At 38.0% G+C, this 20,605-nt stretch overlaps 1 long non-coding RNA gene across 1 annotated transcript; it reads right to left on the reverse strand.

Moving 5' to 3' along the window:
- Positions 1–11,720: 11,720 nt before the first annotated feature.
- Positions 11,721–20,175, reverse strand: LOC27208532. The gene is made up of 3 exons (XR_005544204.1): positions 18,370–20,175; positions 12,897–16,570; positions 11,721–12,628 (listed from the first exon to the last, which is right to left on the reverse strand). It is a non-coding gene; the product is annotated as an uncharacterized LOC27208532 (long non-coding RNA).
- Positions 20,176–20,605: the final 430 nt, after the last annotated feature.

The raw sequence follows: 20,605 nt of genomic DNA on the forward strand, positions 1-20,605 counted from the left end.
TGTTTGTTTTTTTTTTCGTGTTGGAGTTCATTGAAGCGTTCTGATTTTCTTGTCAAAGCGGAAAGAAATCACGCTAATGATCGACGCACCCTCGACCAGTTGAGACTCCACTGAGGAGTTCCATATACATATGTATGTATATACAATTATATATATTTATATATTGCAACTGACCACTTCGTTCGCAATGGAACGTGTTCGGGATTAGAATTAATTCCACTGACCAGCCCCGCCCCGCCCACTTTCACCCAGCGACTGCAGGCGACACCCTCGCATTTGGCCAACGTCTCATTTAAATTGCAGCAGGCAGAGAAAAACATTCGGCAAACGCAAGACCAGTTTTTCCCCCCAAAAACTGCCCCTTTTCGCTTGCGGCACTCAAAGGTTTGCGATTTGCCGGACATGTTTGGTGCGTAATTAGTGCAGACCGATGCGTTGCACCCTCGTGAAATGCCAAAAGTCCTGCGATCCACTCAATCGTGCTTTTCGCCCATTCTCTCTGGCTCTCTGGCATTTCTTCCATTTCTTTAACAATTTCCATTTGATTGCATTCGGGGGGCGAAAATGCTGGCAACGGCATTCATTAGGGTGACCAACGTTGGCGGACTTAACTGTCATTTCCATAAGACGCCCATTTGGTCAAGCACATACTGAGCGAAAAAGGAAACAAATAACACATTTTTTGAAAATATTGAAAATTAGAAAATATCTTATGTAATTTCAGATTAAGAATAAACTAAAACTACCATAAGTTCCTTGTCTAGCTGTGAATTTTCAGATGTACTTGAAATCCCACAAGTATTTTGCTCTCCTGTGAAGTTTTGATTTTTAAGTTTTGTGATTCTGAAAATCATGATTTTTTTTCTTCTGTGTAGGCGGAACTACCCAACTCCCTTGGCAGCATACACATCCCCACCGCATATGCAAAACTTTTGCGTTTCATTTGAATTTCCTCCTCTGCGCATCCCACAGCGTCTCCTCTCGCACTTTCTCCTCATTTCGCTGCCCGTAATTATGAAGATGAATGTCCTTATTGCTTTTATATCCCTTTTGCGTGTATGTGAGTGCTTTCGGTATATGTGGTTGAGTTTAGCCGCCGACATTCTCTATTAATAATGCTTTCAGTCACACTCTGCATACAAGTTCGTTTGAATTTGTTGCCATTTGGACCGTTGGTATTTTCCTGGGTACTGCACAGTGGGGCAATGTTGTCAAAATGTTTTTTATTTAATTTGGCAGTCTGGAAAACTCTGTAAAGAAATTACACCTTTTTTAAGGGTTTTATGACTTTTTGTGGAAAGATGCTATTGACCAACTTCAAATAAAATATAGTGAAAAATGAACACTAAGTTGTTAGTGTTTTTGAACTTGATAGGTATTTGCTATTATTTTCTTTCACGCTTTTCCAAAAATCCGGGGTAAAATTGCTTTTGCAACACTGTGCCGCAGGAGCAGCGCGTGCAACGTGCCACGCCTGCCTGCCTCCCACGCATCTCGTTTCCTTTCGTTTCGCCGACGGCCGTGGCAATAATAAAGGAAAATCCGACAGGATGCTAATGCGTATTTAGTTATTTAGTTTGTGTGTGTGAGTTTGGTTGGGGGAAGGGGGTGGGGAGGCTAGAGGACACAGGACTCGCCACGTTTATGTTTGTTTTACGCGCGTGTGTGTGGGGGATGCAAAAAATATTTGCATATTATCGATTTTGGTTGCCGATGGAGTGGGAAATAGTGTACAGAGAACACATAGCTACTGATAAAAGGAGAAACATCCTTAAAGCACATTAAACAGGCTCATCTTACATTTATAGAAACTTAAGGACATTTAAGTAGCTTAGTATAGAACTTAAACCGATCAATTTGATTTTCGAATGGCGAACGAAATTCGAAACTGAATACAAAACGTGCTGGGACACACAAAATGGCCGAGGTCCTTTAAGGGCCATAAGCGGATTTCAACAATTTAAGCAAAACATTTTTTTTAGAGGGCAAAATGTCAAACGTAAAGGCGAAAGCGTCCAATAAGTTTTGGCTGGCTCAAAAACTTTCCAATCAACCCTCACGAATTTTTACTGCGTGGGATTTTTGAACAGCTGCTGGGGATGAGAGAGTCCTTGCCAAAATCCTGCGGCAAGTACAAGGAAAAAATGATAAAAAGTAATGAATTTAAAATTGAGTTGGTATTGTAAGAAATTAGTCAGTGTAAATATATGCAATTTTTTTAAAAAAAAACTAGAAATCAAAATATTAAAATAAGCAAAAAATACAGCAAAAATCGCATTAGTTTCTTAAGTTTTGGTAAAATTTAAGAAATAAATGTCACTTATAATTTATGCTTTACTTAATACTTGCAGCATAATAAACAAAAAACAAATATTTTTTTTCCTAAAAAAAATACATAATCCAACTGCCTGATTTGCGCCAAGTAAACAAAAAACATATACGCGTATAAGCATTAATAACAATCCAATAGGATTTACAATGCATTGCAAATGTCATAAATATCAATATGAGCGACAGTTGACTATCTGCGTAGCTTTTTTAGATATAAATTTAATTTTAATGGCCGCAACGTCTAGGCAGGATAACATGAATGTCCTATTTAAAGGATTAGCTCGTTGAGTTATGAGCCAACAAAGCCGAATTGGACATTGCCACATAAAATATGTCTGCGTGAATTTGCTTTTTAAGTTAATTTTATTTTATGTCCCTTGGCCAGCGGATTGTCCGTGGCGAAACGCGTTCCTTTTTTTAATGGTGATTTATCTGGAAGGCACAGACAGCGAAAGTGAAGGAGTAGGCCTTTTGGGGCAATATCAGTTGCTTTTTTATGGCCAAATCCAGGCTGACAAATGGCCAAAGGACTTGGCCATTAGAGGCTGTTCAATCGAATTCGAATCTAACGTGTTACATATTAATTGCCCATAATTTATGACTAGCATTATGGAACAACAACTTTTCCTGATTTGTGGCGCTCTCTTCCATTTGCAATGGTTTTCATTTTGCAGAACTAAATTAGGCGCACATGAACCAAAAAAACAATTTCAAAGCTCATTAAATGTGGCGTTTGCTTAGTTTTTTTTTTTTTGCCCAGTAGATATAGATAAGTCTAGTCGGAAATTATGGCTAAATATTTTTGGCTATTTGGGGTTGTTTACCAGCCACATTTTTTTCACCATACTATCCTGTGGATATCTATCATCTGATTTTGGTTGGGGTTGACGGCTCTTGAGGGCGTGCACATAATCATAAGTGTCGCAATTGTTGAATGATTGCAACACGAAGGCGCAACAAATTGTGCTTCATTGGGAACAAAATGAAATAGTTCTTTAGATTTGGTTAAAAATAACAACATTTTTCGTATAATTTCTACATGTTAATGAAGCATTCAAAATAAATAGTAAAATTTATAAACTAAATCTTGCTTTAATTTCGACATATTTTTGTTAGTTATCTTCGATAGTTATTTTACAGAAATTAATTCTTCTTCCAATTAAAGTTTCGAAAGGTATTTAATGCATTGGTCCATACCAACTTGGAGTTCCCCTGAGAGACTTACTCATCATTCGCTTCGAAACTTCCGGATCGCATAAGTAATTTCCCTTTGACAGCCCGCCGCCTTCGCATTATGTTTTTATCTCGACACTTGGCAGAAATCTATTAGATTCTGACTCAGAGATCTGAGGACTCCTGCTCCCATTGGCAATGTCAGGACACACTGCATCAATCCTGGCAGTACCCATGCACGTCGCCTGCATTCGTAAGTCTGCGCATTTGTTTCCCCTTTGTGCTGGGGGTTTCTTTCATCCCGGCCTCGTCTACATATGCACAATTAATATTCAAGAAACCGTTTTCCCCCCCAAAGGACCTTCCGCAGGACCCATCTCCGATCTGCACGGGATTGCCGGATTGCCTTCCATTGGCTTCACGCCCCGCCATTTGATGGGGTGCGAATTGCGATTCAGCAGGGTGCGATGCGACTTATCCTCAGTGTCCAAGGGAAGAAACTACTGGGGATTGGAGTTTGGGTTCGGTTTCGAGTCTGCTACATCCAGGGCCGCATTAAGTGTAGACATTATTCATTTTTGATGATGAATTTCCATGTCTCGCATGTCTAGGGCTTTTCCCTTGCCCTGCGTCCAGTAATAAGTAATAAGTGCCGAGCGGCGCAAAAAGAGATGAGGGAAAAAGTGGGAATAAATATATATCCAAGTGGGGGAGGCACATGAAAAAACTTTTAGTTCTGTTGCTGTTTGGCATACAAATGAGTTAAACTTTGAGTGGCAGTTGCCAGTGGGTGGGGGGTGGAGGCTGAGTTGAGGTCAGTCAGGGGGAACTTTCAGGGAAATGACCACTTTTTTTGGGGTTTCTTTATCCTGAGATCGTGACGATGATGGGGAGCTGCATAAGTGAATTCTGGCAAGTACACATATTGCGGTCTATATTTGGATTTTATTGCCAATAAACAAAAAATTAAGAGCCAGATAAATTATTTTGTTTAATTTCAAATTATTTTGAGGCACCAAATGAAAACTTCCGTTTCAAAAGTATTCTAATCTACAACTACAGCTTAATATGTTTAAACACGTGTTGCATGTAGGAATCCTTAAAATAATTGCATATTATTCTTTTTTATTACGTAACTTTTGTCGATGGAATGTGTACAACAAGTGTGAGATACTGGTAATTATATTATAGCTTTAAAATAATTGTATCTTAAGAATGTTGTTGCTCTAAAATGTTTTTTATGAATAGATAAATGCACTATTATAGTTGGAAAACAAATTAAAATGTCCACCGAAGGATTCGTTCATTCTGTAGGCAACATTTCTCTCATTGCACAGTTAGGCGATGACAGGGCCTAACCATTTGTGCGCACCGCTCCTGCCAGGGTTGTCATCCCTTTCAACGAGCACACGCACTCTGTGGGAGAGAAAGCGAAACGTTTGGAGCGCGTAAAACTCATAAAACACATTAAATCCAATCGAATAATCGAAATGTCACATTAGTTTCTAAAATATGACCAGCCAACACGTAAGGAAGTTACGTACCCCAGTGTTCTTCCAACTTTTACTCCACCGCCCACGCAGTTAACGAGAACCCAAATGTGACCAACCAAAAAAAGGAAAAGAATAAAGGAAACTCTTTTCAAAACATCTTCTTCTGTCGTTGTGCAATTTTCCAAATGCCAATTTGGTCGCTGGGCTATTTCCAAACGATTTCATATTCAAGTTGGAGATATAGACAGTCCCCTGAACACCTCGCATCCTCTGCTTTTTATGCCAGCTCGTCCTGTGGGTATAATTTTAATGGTCAAATCGCTGCTGGGGAATTGTATCCGCTGCTCTTGTGTCTCACTGCCTCCCTTGTAGAAATGGAAATTGCTTTTCCATTATTTCCATGTGATTTTGTTGGTTTTGCCATGGAATTGGCATTGAAAACGCATAAAAATAAGCATTTCGCATTTACAAAGATCCAAAAGATTTATTTGCACGCTGAGCCTGGGGATACACGAAATGTATTTGCAAGATTCTTCAGATGAGGTTGGAACACACAGAAATTGCCGTCTTGGGATTTGTTGGACATCGCATGTAAGCATGTTTTTTATTTTGATTTTTCCAATTTAAAAATTAATAATCAGTGCTACATATAAATGCATTTTCATCTTCTTCAATGTTTTTCAGTTTTCTTAAAATTTACCTTTTTAAAACTATTTTAATATTTTGAAAATCACCTCCAGGTAAATTTTCATTTCATTTTCATTTGAGTAAGTTTCCCACAGTTTTCTTCCTGAAATAAACCCATTAAGTAACCCCAACTGATCGGCACAAATGATTCAGCTATGCAGGAAATATGATTGATGATTTTCCCCTCCCAAAAGCCCTTAACACTTGCTTAACCCTTTTGTGTGGCCATTATAGCCCGTTCCTTGTAGTCTGCTTAAAGTTCATTAATAAGTTTTGCGTGAGCCAAAAATGGCGCCGCTTTGGAATCGTGACAGCGTGGAAACTCTGGACTTTGGGGTTGCAAAACTTCGGAAGCTGAAAGCATTTTGCTGTAGCCATCTCACATTTGGGGGAAGAAATCCGAGTTCGAATACGAACCGAATTCTAATAGAAGTTTTGCAGCAAAGTGCTTCAGACAGGTTAATGACCAAAAGCAGTTTTGCATTCAAATGCTGCAGCAACCCTCGCACGAGGGTTGTCATGACGGACGAAAATCTAATTTACAACATGCAACTGCCACTTTGAGGGGTGACTTTCTCCCAAGACGTGGCTGCGAAGGAAATTCTGCGCGAAAGAGATTAATTACGCTCTGGGGGCAGTTAATGAATGCTTGCGGGGGCGATAAGGGGTTAACGTTTGGCCTGCTCAAATTACCGGGAAACTTTCCCCCGATGAGCATGACAAAAATTGGAATTTTCAACTCTTTTTCCTGCGAAAAGCATAACTTTTCCATTAACACAATGGCGACGATGAGCCGGCAAATCGACGAAAGCAAATCGGCATAACGTGAATGAAAATTATACATGATTGATTTCATATTAATTTCTACGAATGTTATGAATCGGCTAAAAGAAGGGAATGGAAATATTGCATGATTTGGACTTTGACTTTTGGGTTGTAAGTTTTGTACATGCCAAAATAATAAACTTTTATCAAAAATCATGAAGGTACACATATAAGTAATACATATATAAAGCATTTAAGTACATAGGCCTTGTCACAGGGATATTATTAAACAATTTAACATTCTCAGCATCTCTTGGATTCTGTTTATGTGTCTGCAACTTTTCTATCAGTCGCTTTTTTATTCCCTTTACAACACTTATTTAAAATGAAATGCACTCCAAATTAACTAATTTAATGGCTCATATCCTTTGTGCTGCTTAAAAAGGCAGGACACGTTTTTTGCCATACACCTCCTCCATTCAAATGAAAAAAGGCGGTGGAGGTGAGGAAAATGTCTGCCCTGGAGCTTGACAAGCCAAGATATGGCCCATCAAAAATGTTCGAATGTTCTTTTTAAATAAATGTCTCATTATATGGCTGCCACGCCCACCGCTCACCGCCCACACACGTGCCGCCTTCCGGTTTAGTTGGGAGGTACCTGACCGTAGATTTTTCACTGCGGACATGTGTCCAATCAGTGGCAACGTGCAACGAACCGTGGCAAACAGGGAAAGAACCTCGAAGACCCACAGCAATCTCATCCTCTCGAATTCGGCACAAAATAAAAAAGAGGCAAAATTTTGCAACATTCTATTTACACTAAACTGAGACACTGGACAAAGTTGGGAATGGGTGCTGTGATTATTTGTCTTGTGCCAATATATGCCCTCCTGCATATAAAATACGAGATACAAAACCAAACTAAATAAGAAGAAACAAGAAATCAGTTTAATTTCAATGCTGATCAACTCAAGTTGGCAACTCTGGCGTTTTTCTTTTTTTGTGTTTATTTAAGGTTCGAAATTTAACAACTTCTAAATTGGGCCAGATAAATACTGCTAAAACTTTGTAATATCGTATGTAATTAAAAGGGGAAATAGAAATCATGAAAATAAATAGAAGACAACAAGTCTATAAAAATAATAATTAAAATAATAAGGCTATTTGAAACTTTATCAAACCCATTTTGAACATAAAAACCATTTAATTTAGCAATCTAATCTATTTGAAAATAATTGTATAACCTTGATTTGTCATTACTAAAGACCAGAACAATCTCGATACCAAATTCCTTTTATTCCTTGAAAATCGAAACAGCTTTGAAGTATTAACCTGCTGGCTAAAAACCTTTTCCATTTTCCATTTTCTCCCCCAATCAAAAGTTCGAAATAAAAGTGAAATGGCAGCTCCACTCGTCAGCCGTGCCACTTTTCGACTAATCAAAATGCCTTTTGAATGCCTGAGTAATCAAGTTGGATTTTTCATTTTATACCCACGCAAGCAAAGTCAATGGCAGAGGAAAATGCGTAGAAATTAGCACAGACTTCAATGGGCGCACGAGTGTCGAATGGCAGGAGAGTGGGAAATGAACGGGGAGTTTTCCAGGATAAGGATGGCTTTCGAGTGTGTTTTTTGCCTCCAGATAAGACAGTTTACACACTTTCGTGTATATATGTCAATTTCTTCACTTTGCTGGTGGCGGCAGTACCCCAAACATTCTTTCAGCTTTCTTTTAAAATGAACAAAAAAGTGGCGAAGAACGAAATGCCAAATAGAAAGTTGAAACAGAACGTCAAATATTTGACTTTTTATTGTGTGTGGTATGTGGCACATATACGCATTTCTATATATATTTATATATTTTCTGCTTGTGTCATGTGCGTGCCAATCAGGCGTGTGTTCTTTTTAGGACTTACATGAGCATTTCGGGTGTAGCTTTCGTTTCTAAATTTTAAATTAAGTTTTGCCATGCGCTATTTTCCTGGCCCTCTGTTCTTGGGGTCAAAAGTTCTTGTTGCTGCTTCTGCTCCTGGCACAAACGCACATCAAATTCACAAGGACCCTCCAGTCAAACTTTCGTTTTCTGCGTTGGAAAATTTTCATTTGATTTTCTTGTGTTTGTTTTGCCAGGGGCCTATGATGTATGTTTTGTATGGTTGTTTTTTATGTATATAGAATGTCATTTGAAAGCCTAAAAAAAACTTTACATTCACTCTTAAAGGATTACAAACTTGTAGGCTTTTATATTAAGCTTATACCCAAATAATCATAAACATTTCATCCCATTACTTTTATGAATACTACAAATTTCCGTGCGGTAACCCAAAACTAACTCAATCTTTAACCTTCTTCGTTAAAGTATCTCAGCTCTTGGAATAATTCGAGGCTCTTGCCACTTGAGCTGCTGGCTCATCAATCAACATCAGCAGCTCCAGCCGAATATGAATATGACATTTTTACGCAAATTACACGCCACTCGACAATTGGGCAAACAATGGCCTTGGGGGCCACCCATCCGAACGATACATTGGTAAATCAAAGTGAACGGAACAGGGGAATTCCCCGCATCGTCGCCAGCCGCCGAGTAATCAAGTGAGTAAATCAAATTTGAACAGTTTTTCAGCTACTGTTGCGAATACTGTTGCTTTATTTTCTATTTGTGGCCACCCCCTCGCCTACGTCTCCTTCTTTTTTAAACGCATGAAAAATGATGGTCCTGCGAGCCGGACAATGGCGAAGGATCAAGTGCGGACCAGAAGAGACCCGGGGACAGCTCGGTCATTCATCATGACACCCTTCGGCGGGGCCGAGGACAACGTCCTCGTTTATTATGCAAGCTCATGCCGGAGCCGCCAGAGCCACCAGAGCCACCGGGCCACCGGGGCGTATGAGCGACGAAATGCTAATCTCGAGACAGGCGAGTCCAGAGTACGGAATCCACCACCGGACTTCATATTAATGGAATCTCACAAGTGTCTGTCTCACATGCAAAATGGCTCTGGCAAATGCCATGATTGATTGACTTTATGTAAATTTCCGACAAGCGGCCACTTAAACTCCCCAAAAACTTTCACCATTGCCAAAAAGCAAAACATCCTCCTGGTCTGCCCAATCTAATCAATGGGAGTTTCATTTTTATCGTGCTCTGGGGTTCGATTCGTTTCCTCACACATAAATGCAATTTTTTATGGCCGCATATCTGGAATTGTAAAATCTAATTTGTTGTGAACATTTTGCGTCGGCCTGAAATGGAAAATGAAAACACAATTCGATTTTCAATTGCGTAATGCTGCGTATGGAATTGGTTTGCTTAGTAGAGTTGGTAATTTGATTTGAAAAGTTATGGCTTCTTTTGGTATGTCAAAACCTTGAGAAGGGTCGTTTTAATAAAAGGTTTCTTGGGAAAAACTTAAATAAAGACGAGGTTTTTGTAAGAACTCGATGTAACGAAGTAGTACATTGTGAACTCTACATTTCATTACATTTACTCAAGCTACTTTTATTTATCTATATATTTTGTAAATTTTATTCCAATAAAATTGAAACACTTGCGAATAAAAACAATATTCCTCTTCTAAATTCTACAAACTTTTGAAGATCGAAATAATATACATTGTACAAAATATATTTATAAAAATGTATCCTTCAAAAGAATATTTTTCTGTATATCTCTGCTATTCAATTTTTTCAAGAATTTTGCGTGGTTTGCAGACAAGAAAAACAGGAAATGCGGAAATGTCAGTGCGATGCTGCCATCAGCATTCTCCATTCAGCAACAATGTGAGGCGACGGATGTCGGGATGTGCCACCAGGAATAAGGACTCCCCAAATGGAGCAGCTTACTCAGATGTCATCTGCTAGTCCCCTGGAAGATGGCAGGCGTAACGAATGGCGAACGGAGCTGAGCACAAAGGCAACACATGAGGGCACAAGAAAAATAAATAAATTATAAAATTATTTCAGCATAATAACATGTCAAAATTCCCCTTCTTGCTGCCCCTGTGGGTTCGTAAAGGCGGAAAAAACAACACTGTTAACATGGAAAAACTCGCCTGTGGCCACACAAACACACACACACAAAAATTATACATTTTTTGAGGATATTTTTTACATTTTATTCATCTTTTTCTACCCTCTTGTCCATGTACATATGTGCGTCTGGCATCAAGTGGTTTTAAGGGGTTTTTCTCTGGGTAATCTTTCATGTGGGATTTGCAGCCAGACACCCTCGAAAATGTTGGACATTTGAAAATTTTTTACTTTATTCTTGCGGCTAGATTGTTTCCACCTTCATGGACCTCTGGCCTTTTTGTTTGTAAATACATTTTGTGGACATGGGGAAAAATAGACTTCACCAGAGGGTTGAGCATGAATTGCGAATTCGTTTTACATTAGAAAAATAAAATTACTCGCTCGCATAAATGAAGTTGTCCATTCGTTACGCACTCGAAGATCAATATTTATTTGAAATATTCGCATTTATCTAGCGTTTCAAAAATGTTTCGAATTATTCGCAATTTTTACCACATGACACATTCCTTGCATTGCTAAGCATTTTTTTTATGGAAAACACTTAGGGAATAATTTTTGTTTACACCCAATTCGGTCTCTTGGGGGATTTGTACTGAGTGCCCTTTTGCGACCCAAATGGAATTTAAATCTATTTTGTATTAGTTACGTGCAGTTGGCATATGTGCGTGGGGTTTTCATAAATGGGGGTGTTTTTGAGGAAAATCTGTGAAATTAACATTCTGTTAGAAAAATAAAGCAGCAGAAAGCTTAACTTGATGTTTTTGATTAATTCAAAATAAGATCTATTTATAAGCAACCATTTTCCTAGACTCTAAACCCCTTTAAATATTTTCATTTGTATAAAACCAAAATTTATCGCTTTTCATGACGCATTTTGTGAAGATATTTCTTTGTTCTGCTCGATAGTTTTAATGCCATCAATTATTCAAAGCATCGCATTTCCATTTGCTTTATTTCAACTTCTTACATAAAAGCATTTCTTATTTATGAACATAAAAACAGTTGCAGCTTGAAATGGCATAGAAAAAGCAATATTGAAGAGCCAAGCAAAATTGAACAAAAAAAGAAAGAAATAGTAGGAAAAATCAACATAATCATCGATGCAATTTCATTGAGCAGCAATTCAAAAACATAGCCTCAGACAGGGAGATTGCCAAATGGACAAATGGATGATGACAATGGATGAAACCAAAAAGGAAGAGGGTGACTCAAGAGGAAAGACAGTGACACGCTTCAATCTAATCATTGAATAAAAATAATATATTTTGTATTTTTAAATGTACATTTGTTACTTAAGATAGTTTGAATAAAATCAATTTTGAAATATATTTTATAAAAATTCATTAAAATGTTCAGAGTGTACAAATAAATACATTATTGTAATAAATTGTAATTCTGCGTCTGTGACCACTGTGACTGAGTAAGCAAATTGAGTTTTGTTTGTGTCCGTTGCTTTTGCTTTTCACATTTGGCAGTTTTATTGGTATGCATACAAACGCTCACACACACAGCGGCACTGAGAGGTCCTTGCGCACACAAACACTCAAGTGAAGATACATTTTATTACGCTGGACAGCTATTTTCAATATATTACCCAAGGCATAAAAGGCAAAAGCGCACTTGTTCTTTACATACGCGATGCTGAAAGGATATCTTTGGGTGTGTGCGCGTGTATGTGTATCCTTGTGCTTTCCATACTAAAAAACGCATAAATAAGGACCCGTCCGAGAGGAAAATAACGGTTATGTCTGTTGCTGGTGGTGCGGTGGAGTCTGCGTGGTGGTTTTCCCATCATCTTCGGTCCATTGGTGGTTGTTTTCCCTGCGCCTCCTGCTGATATTTTTTTCTTCTTTTTTTTTTGCTTTTTATGCATAAAAAGTGCTTAGCATAAAGTCGTAAAAAACGTATTTGCCGCCATACACAAACGTATATACAGGACGAGCCCATCGATGTTGTTATTGGCAGGATGCCTTTGGCCACGGCTTTAGCCGATTCCGTCGCTGCTGGTCCCACCGATTTAGATGCCTCCGATAAGTTTTGCGTTCTTCCAGTGCCGGTGCTTATTTGCGTTATTATGAATTTATGACACTTTACCGAGATGTACGAGGCGCACGGGTTGCTGGTTTGAGTGGGTGGGACGGTATGTCCTGTACACAGCGAAAAATAAAAAATTGTAGGTGTAAAATAATGTATGATAAATTGTCTTTAAACATACAATCGTTTTATGAATTTTTAAGGTATTTTTATAATAATTAAAAATTATGTTTAGCCTATTAATAACACAATATTTATGCATCTAGAATTTAGAAATTTCTATGTGCATCTGGCCATTAAAAAATGTTATATTTAGACTACTTTAAATATAAATACTGAATTATAATCAATACTCGAATATTTGCATTTCCATTAACTTACTAAATTAACTACCAATATCCTTATTTTCAGTGCACTTTCCTTCCGACACAGTGGTGAATAATCGCTGCAGCATGAAAAATACGCTGATTCGCAGGAAAATTTCCTTGGCCATGCCGTTTGACCAATTCCACTCTCTCCCCTCGGCCTTTTCGAGCTGCTTTTCCGGCCTTTGCCATTTCGTTTGCTGGTGTTTGCTTTTTTATCTGCGCAAGGACCCTGCCATTTTTTACGCAAATCGTCGCCGGCACTCCAGGCCTATCGAGCCAATAACCAGCTCGCTCCTGGACTCCCGCCGAGAGGACTTGAATCAGCTTTATTGCTGGCATCATTATTTTTATTATTATGACCACTTACATTTCCCGGCACCCTCCCACACACACAAGCACACACACACACACACTCGAGGATTCCCATGAATTTAGCCCTCTTCTTTTTTTAGCCACATTTTGCGAATGTAAATGTTGCCTTGGCTCTCGCCTCTTGTTGTTTGGTAGCAAATGGAAAGGCGGCCGAAATCGCGTAAATAACTTCAACCCATTTGTCCAGAAAGGGGGGAAATGGCAGGCCGTATATAAAAATAAATTGAATTGGAATGCTAATTTTATGTTAATCGAAAGAGGCTTTTATGCAGCTGTAGATTTTATGTCCTGTTTTTTCGGCATCCACCAGAGAGTTTATATTTTTTTTTTTTTGGTATTGCTGCGGTCAGCAGATCCGGGGACATTTGAAGCATTATCACTAAAAGCATGTCATCACTCGGTAATTGTTTGTGTAATTTTTACGCTGGCCTGCGCATAAAATTCAATGGCTAAATTGCGCTCTTTACGTCTAAAAAGCTTTCTTTACTTCATTGTAAATTGATAGTTTCGCCTAAAAGCGAGCTACATAAATTATTTTTTATATTCCTCTAATGTTCTTGTTTACTATTTTTTGTCAGTTGGAATTTGATCATCAAATTTACATAGAAATCAGAGACATTGAATGATGCAATTAGCTAGTTGGGTGCATATATTATTTTATAATAAAAGCTAGAATCCTTTTTCAGTAAGCCCTTTAAGATATTTAATCGAACAACCTATTTAAGCTTGATGTTATCTTTATTATACTAACTCTTTGGTGCTATGAAAAAAGTTTGATAATTGAAATGAACATATCTGAATTAATTTACCTACCTACAGTGACACATTTTAATTTGCAACATTTCGAGCTAATGCTATTTAATAGCGTTCTATCCAATCGACTGATGGCCGAAACCAATCGCAGTACCCATTCCACCGACTGTCTGTGTGAATACATTGCAAACCGGATATCCTGCTGCAGGGCAGACAGAACTCACACACACACACAAGTACACTTGCAGCAGGAAACTGCGAGGCAGACGCCCCTTTTGTCGTGTTTTTCGCAAGACTTTTCCTCTTTTCCCAGTTCTTATCTTGCACGCACAGTCTGGAAGCTGTTTCAACTCCTGCCCGAGGCAGCAACTACAATCCCTTACGAATGTGTATGTCCCATACCCCCGCACATGCAAAGCAATGCCCCAGACCCCAAAAAAGTAAGTTTTACCTCCGAAAAGGGGAAGCCCCCGAGAGCAAAGAGTATTTTCTCGTTCAGTCTATCTTTTTGCCGGCTGCACACATAGAGGAAAATGCCACCGTGGCAAGTGACACAAAATCGATTTTATTTGCCCCGTCTAGAAGCATTTGGATGTACATATATTTTCTGGACCTTGTGCATTATGAAGAGATTTTAGCTTGCATTGCTTGAGGGATTCCCCAAAAAAAAAGTACAAAATTATACATAAAAAGACATAAATGAAGTAAATATTGAAATATAATATAATAAGTTATTTAAACACTAAAAATCTGTGCTTTTTTATTAAAGTGCAATTCCTTAATGCCATATTCAGCCATTTTATAATATGTTCCTCCACAAAAAAGGGAAGACATGCGCAATTAAGATCCCTTTTTTGAGTCCGCCATTTAAAAATTATATTCAAATTCTAAACTCAAAACACCCTTCAATGTCAACTTCCTTCTGGCTAACCCCAATCACTCTGCTCTTCATTTGCATTTAAATTAAGGGTAGCCTAGTTTTACATAGGACTGAAGTCCAGTCATGTATTTCACCAAATCAGCAACCATAAATCTTTGGCTAGTAAAAATTATATACATTTGATTAGTCATAAATTCAAATGCCGCAGAAAACTTTTTGCCAGCAAAAGAAGCCATGAACCATGATTATTGTATGCATAATGTGCTTCCCTCGTATTTCGCCCGCAATTTTTATGATTGTTATTATTATGCATGCAAGGAGGAGATATACGTTCCTAGTATATCCTGCTATCCAAGGACTTTCTGCAAACTTGGCACTTCTAACGCTTCATTGGAGGCTGCGAGTGGGTTGTTGGTGGATTGGTGGCTCTCTGCTTCCGCTAGTGATTCATTGTTGGCGCTTTTGGCCGAAACTTTCTGCGCACCACAAAAGGTGAAATCCCAAGGAATATACCGCCATATCCGACCCCCGACCTTTGACCTGGACGCGGCTCATTAGCATCGAACCACCCTTAGTGGCTCATTGTTGGATTTATGTGCTGCGCTGTCATAAACCCAAATATGCAGCCATTTGAATAAATTTGATAAATTTGGTACTTGGAATGTTTACTCTGAGTTGGTTTCATTTATAAATTGAGGAATATATGTAGAAATATAAACTATAGTCCAGAAACTAGCTTTTAAAATATATTTTAAATGGGATTTCCCCACTATCTTTTATATATAACGTATTTCTAAAGTTCTCTTTAGATCAAAGGCCCATGATCTTATCTTGATTAGCATCTATTTTAGGAAAAAAGTAATTTGGAAAATGTAACTTTAGAAAGATTTAAGCAAAAAGAAAAGAAACAGCCATTCCAAGAAAGGGAAAGGGGAGTTTTCAATGGAAGCTGGGAAGAGAAGAAAGTGGAGCCTGTCAGTCAAGTGAAAAGAGGGCATTAAGAACGAATTTTGTTGGAATTTTTTCGCTTTACAATTTGTGGGCCAAAAAAAGAAGAAAAGCGAATAAAATGAAATAAAATCGAGTGGGAAAAGTTCGACACAGCATGCGAGTGTGTGAGCCAAGATAATGCAAGGAATGCGAACTGGGTGTGTGTTTTCCTTTTTTTTTTTGGTTGGGGGTGGTACTGGACACTGGACTTTGATTATAATTCCAACACCTACAAAGTGAAGCCGACGGAGGACGAAGGACGGGGAAATTGCGACGACGATTGACAGTTGAAAATATAAAAGCGGATTTGTGTCCATCCAAGTTTCATGTGTGTGCTCGGCGGAGGGTGAGATTCGGGATTCTGGACTTGGGATTCTGGGTTTGGGTTTCACCCTTGGCCAACATGAAAGGCCAGTGGAAGTCCTGTGGGAAGTGTGAACGAATGTTTTGCTGCAGATAAGCAAAATATCTGTAATAAGAAATTCTTTTTTATTTTCTCTCCTTCCGTCCGAAGTGTTTTTTATGCCACACGTCCATTCCATTCACTCCATTCCATTCGCTGTTGTGTTGTGTTGTGTTTTATTCGCTTGCTTTATATTCAAAGTGATGTCCTTTGGGGCATTCGTTGTCCCAATGTCCTGTTTTCTTACGTCTGTGTGCGAAAATGTCCATCAGCCGCCTGAGATGCGTGCCTAAGACGATTTCTTTTATTATTTACGGTAGGTTTTCCGCTGGGGGCTGATGGGGATGAGATTGGAAATGGAATCGCTGGATAGAACAGACATATGTCTAATGCTCATTGTTGTATGTCCTTGCATTGTCAACGGCGAAAGGGCAGACGAAGAGTTGCGGATGTCTCACGGACTGACGGACTGGAGTCAGCCGATAAGCTTCACTAATTTTATTTCTGTTTTTTTCCGGATGAAATGAGTGCTGCCGGGCAACATAGCACCATCATTTCTTTCAATTATTAAAATAGAGTATTTAACTAGGTTTAAAACTACTAAGACGGTTAAGTCCAAAGTCAGTACTTATCGCTTTAGATGCTCTTATTGAAATATTTTTGCAAATTTATTACTTTCCTTGTATTTATTAATTTCCTCGACCATGGCGTGCCCCCAATGCAAAACTGGACCAGCAATAAAATGCATTTTCCTATGCATAGCTAATTGTGGCTGAGTTAAAATGCTTTTCGAGCATTTTCCACATTGGTCAGTTTGCATGCTATGTGGAAAAAGTATTGTATGAAAATGGAGTGTTAATTTATTGGTCTGGAGGTCTAGATGCGATGGCCACCTGCGGTGCCAATACCCCGCACTCCTGTCTGCATGAATTTGCAATATTTCACACTTTAGTAAATTTGCATGATGCACCGTGCCACACGAATTGCGCTTTCAGTCTGCCACCGATCTGACTGCGATTATAATTAGTTTTGAGTTAAGATTCAAGTTTATGCATTTTCAATGGGCTTTTCTGCGTAAAGCCATATTAATATTATTTATGCAACCTACGCATATATATGGGATTTTGTTTTCTAACACGAAGTTTGACGGCCGGAAACATTTTCAAGACATGAATTGTAATTATAATAATGAGTTTATGGTTTGTTGGCAAGCTTATCTTCCATATGTATAACATTTAATGCCTATCTTAGAGTTGTGGGAGATTAAAAAAAAGATAAATTGATTATTTCCATTTTCGTTCTAGTTAATCCCATCTATAGACTGCAATAAGTTCCGGTACTATGCAAAAAGTAATCCCCAGATGATCGCAACATCATTAGAAGATACGGCCACGCCCCAACATATCTAAATCTGTAAGAGTGATTAAACAAACTACGGCTTATGCAGCTCCAGTTTGCGCCAAGATCTTCACGCAAGGCGATGGAGTCCAGCGTAACTGGATCGGAGTAGATTTATTAAATTATTCCCACAGACATGTTATTACGTTGCTTAATAATGGCTTGTGGGCTACCAGCTAATGGCTGAGTGCCTTGAATATGGTCAGACTTGAAAATATTTTCCTCTTCTTGTTAAATGTATTAAAAACAAATTACGTTTTAATGTGTTTATTAGTTAAGCTGGTGGATTAGACTTGGTTGGATTTGCATGCCTGATTCCCATTAAACTCTGCATCAGTGAGCTTTTTGGGGCGTGATCTGCGGTCTGGAGTGCAAATTTGAAATGTGTTCGCCGGTTTTACATATAAATAACTCGAGCAAAAAATGTAGCTTACGTGAGCTTATATCATTATTTGCATGTCAAAGTGGCATTAGAATTAAATGCTAATCGGCGACTCCCCGGACTAAAAACCACCTTCGTCGTCGACAAGTCATTATCAATTTCCATGCCATCAGCGGCAGCCGTCAATTTTCATAGTTAGCATAATTTTATGTCTTACTCGGTTACTATAAAGTGCACATACATATATATATATGAACGGGTTGGGAGATAGGCCATCTTGGGCGGTATAATGATGGGTTGGTTCTGACCTGATATGGTTTTCTGCCGGCTTATTCGGTGTGTACTCCTTCACAGTTTATCTATGCATAGACAATTTTTATACATACTTAGAATTTCGTATAAATTCAGCTGGCTTGCATGACTTTTGCTATTTAGTTGGCTGTGTAGACCGCTTTTATATATATTTATATTGGAGTTTAAATTTTCACTCATGAATATGCTAAATACTGATGTTTCTCTAAATGATTATGAAACTGTAGTTAAATGGGCAATTGTTCTAGTACGGCTTGGGAATTCATATGGGCCTTTAATGTTATGTAACGTACTTTTCCTAATGGAATTGTCTTTTTATAATTGTAATAAAGCAGCACTCAGATTTTATTTAGTTTAAATTACTGATTTAATTATTTTTGCAGGCAAATTGAATTAAATTAGATTTATATGCATCGTTATTTTTTTATATGCAAGGCATGTATCAATGGTATTTTCCTTATTTGCTATTTTCTTGAAATATTCGTGCAAAATTTCTCTACTGCAAAATCACAAAATGGAAGCTCCAATTAAAATCAAGACTACAAATGGCATTTTATGATTGCAGCTCATAAATCAATGGCTACAAAAGATGCAAGGCGCAAAAGTAAACTACAGAAAAATTATGCCAAAATTTTAAGTTAAATATATTATAGTTATTTTTCAAAATTAATTTCCTTTGCTGGATGCACAGTTGCACACCGTGAGTTATGTTTTTTTTTGGTGGGGGAAGGCAACAAATCGCTTTGTAGCGAAAATATAATAAAATAGAAAATGAAATAAAAGAAATATTAAATAAATTATGAGGCGAAATGAAAGATGTTTGTTTGGGTGCAGTTTTGCGTATCCGAGTATCTTTTGCATTGCCTTCTTCAGCCGGTTAACGTCTATATTTCCTTGTTGTTGTTAAAAGAACTATTGTTGTTGTTTTTGTTGTTGCTGTGCTTATGGTTGTTGTTGCCGGCAAGCGACAGCAGCGAAAATTAATGAGCATAATTAACAACACGCAGGGCGTTGCGGATTCGAAATGATATCATTGCATGGTCGTTGGGTTGAAATTTTGGTGCTGTGCATTTTTATTGCCACTTAGCAAAGGTTTTTACCATCGTTTTTTGTTTTTTCGCCAGTATTATTAGTTTTGGTTTTTACTGCCAATGCATGTCTATCGGTACAATTAAATTTGTTGCACTCGCTGCACAAAATGCATAAACAGTTTTTGCCTTTTCGAGGCGGCCGGCTCTTCTGTTCACAATTTGGCACGCAAATTGTTACCATCTCATTTTTTCGACTCGAAGGCGGTTGAGTATTTGCTTAAGGCCTTCAACGAGGCAGAAACTCCAAACTAAATTAGGTATACATCTGTTTGCAATGTTTCCATTGCTAATTACAGCAAATTAGAAGTGATAAAGATCTCTGAGATGAAATTGGGTTGCTATTGATGCAATGATATTCGCTGAAATCAGAAGCAGAAGAGTTATCCAAAACGAACTGTAAAGTGCAATAAAATAAGTAATTAAAAAACTCAACCATATTAAATATGTGCTAAATATATAAATGAATGCAAAAAACGGAAAATAAATCCAATCCAAGTGCTCAATAAATAATAAAATTAATTTAAAAAATTCTTATAAATTTATAAAAATATTATGAAATATAAAAAATGTATTAATTTTCAAACGTTTAAACTAAAATGTAGTTATCCAATATTGAGTGTAATCCAAGGATGAGTATTCCAAGTTTAGGGGATCCGTTCGCGAGCGCCGTCAAAATGCGATTGACTGCAAAGTCATGCCGTCTTCTTGCCTTTTATACAAATTTGTAGCACTGGAAAGGTTTCCAATTTAAAGGAAGCTCACCAAATTTGAATATGCGCACTGCAATGTGCGCGACATTAATAAAAAACGGCAATTGGAATGGTGTACGTTGATTTTTGGGGTGGCATTGGAATGGTTAACCAACCCTTTGATAAAAAACGAGCGGAATACATTCCGTAACCCCTTCTTTTCTTTTCAGTACTTACCCCTTTTTTCGGAATAAAACATTTTTAGAACAATCTGAGTGTGACCCTGTGCCAAGAATATCTTTACACCTAGATTTGCAGTGTGACTCCTTTTTTGGAAACAACACTGCCAGCCAGCACAACGATTTTTAAAGTATTAAAAAATACCACACCTTTCAAATCAAAATACAATTTGTGAGGCTAACAAAAGTATTTTTACCTTTTGTTTGGCGGAA

This window comes from Drosophila simulans, chromosome 2L, assembly GCF_016746395.2.
Source record: "Drosophila simulans strain w501 chromosome 2L, Prin_Dsim_3.1, whole genome shotgun sequence".
In the NCBI taxonomy this organism is placed as follows: Eukaryota; Metazoa; Arthropoda; class Insecta; order Diptera; family Drosophilidae; genus Drosophila; species Drosophila simulans.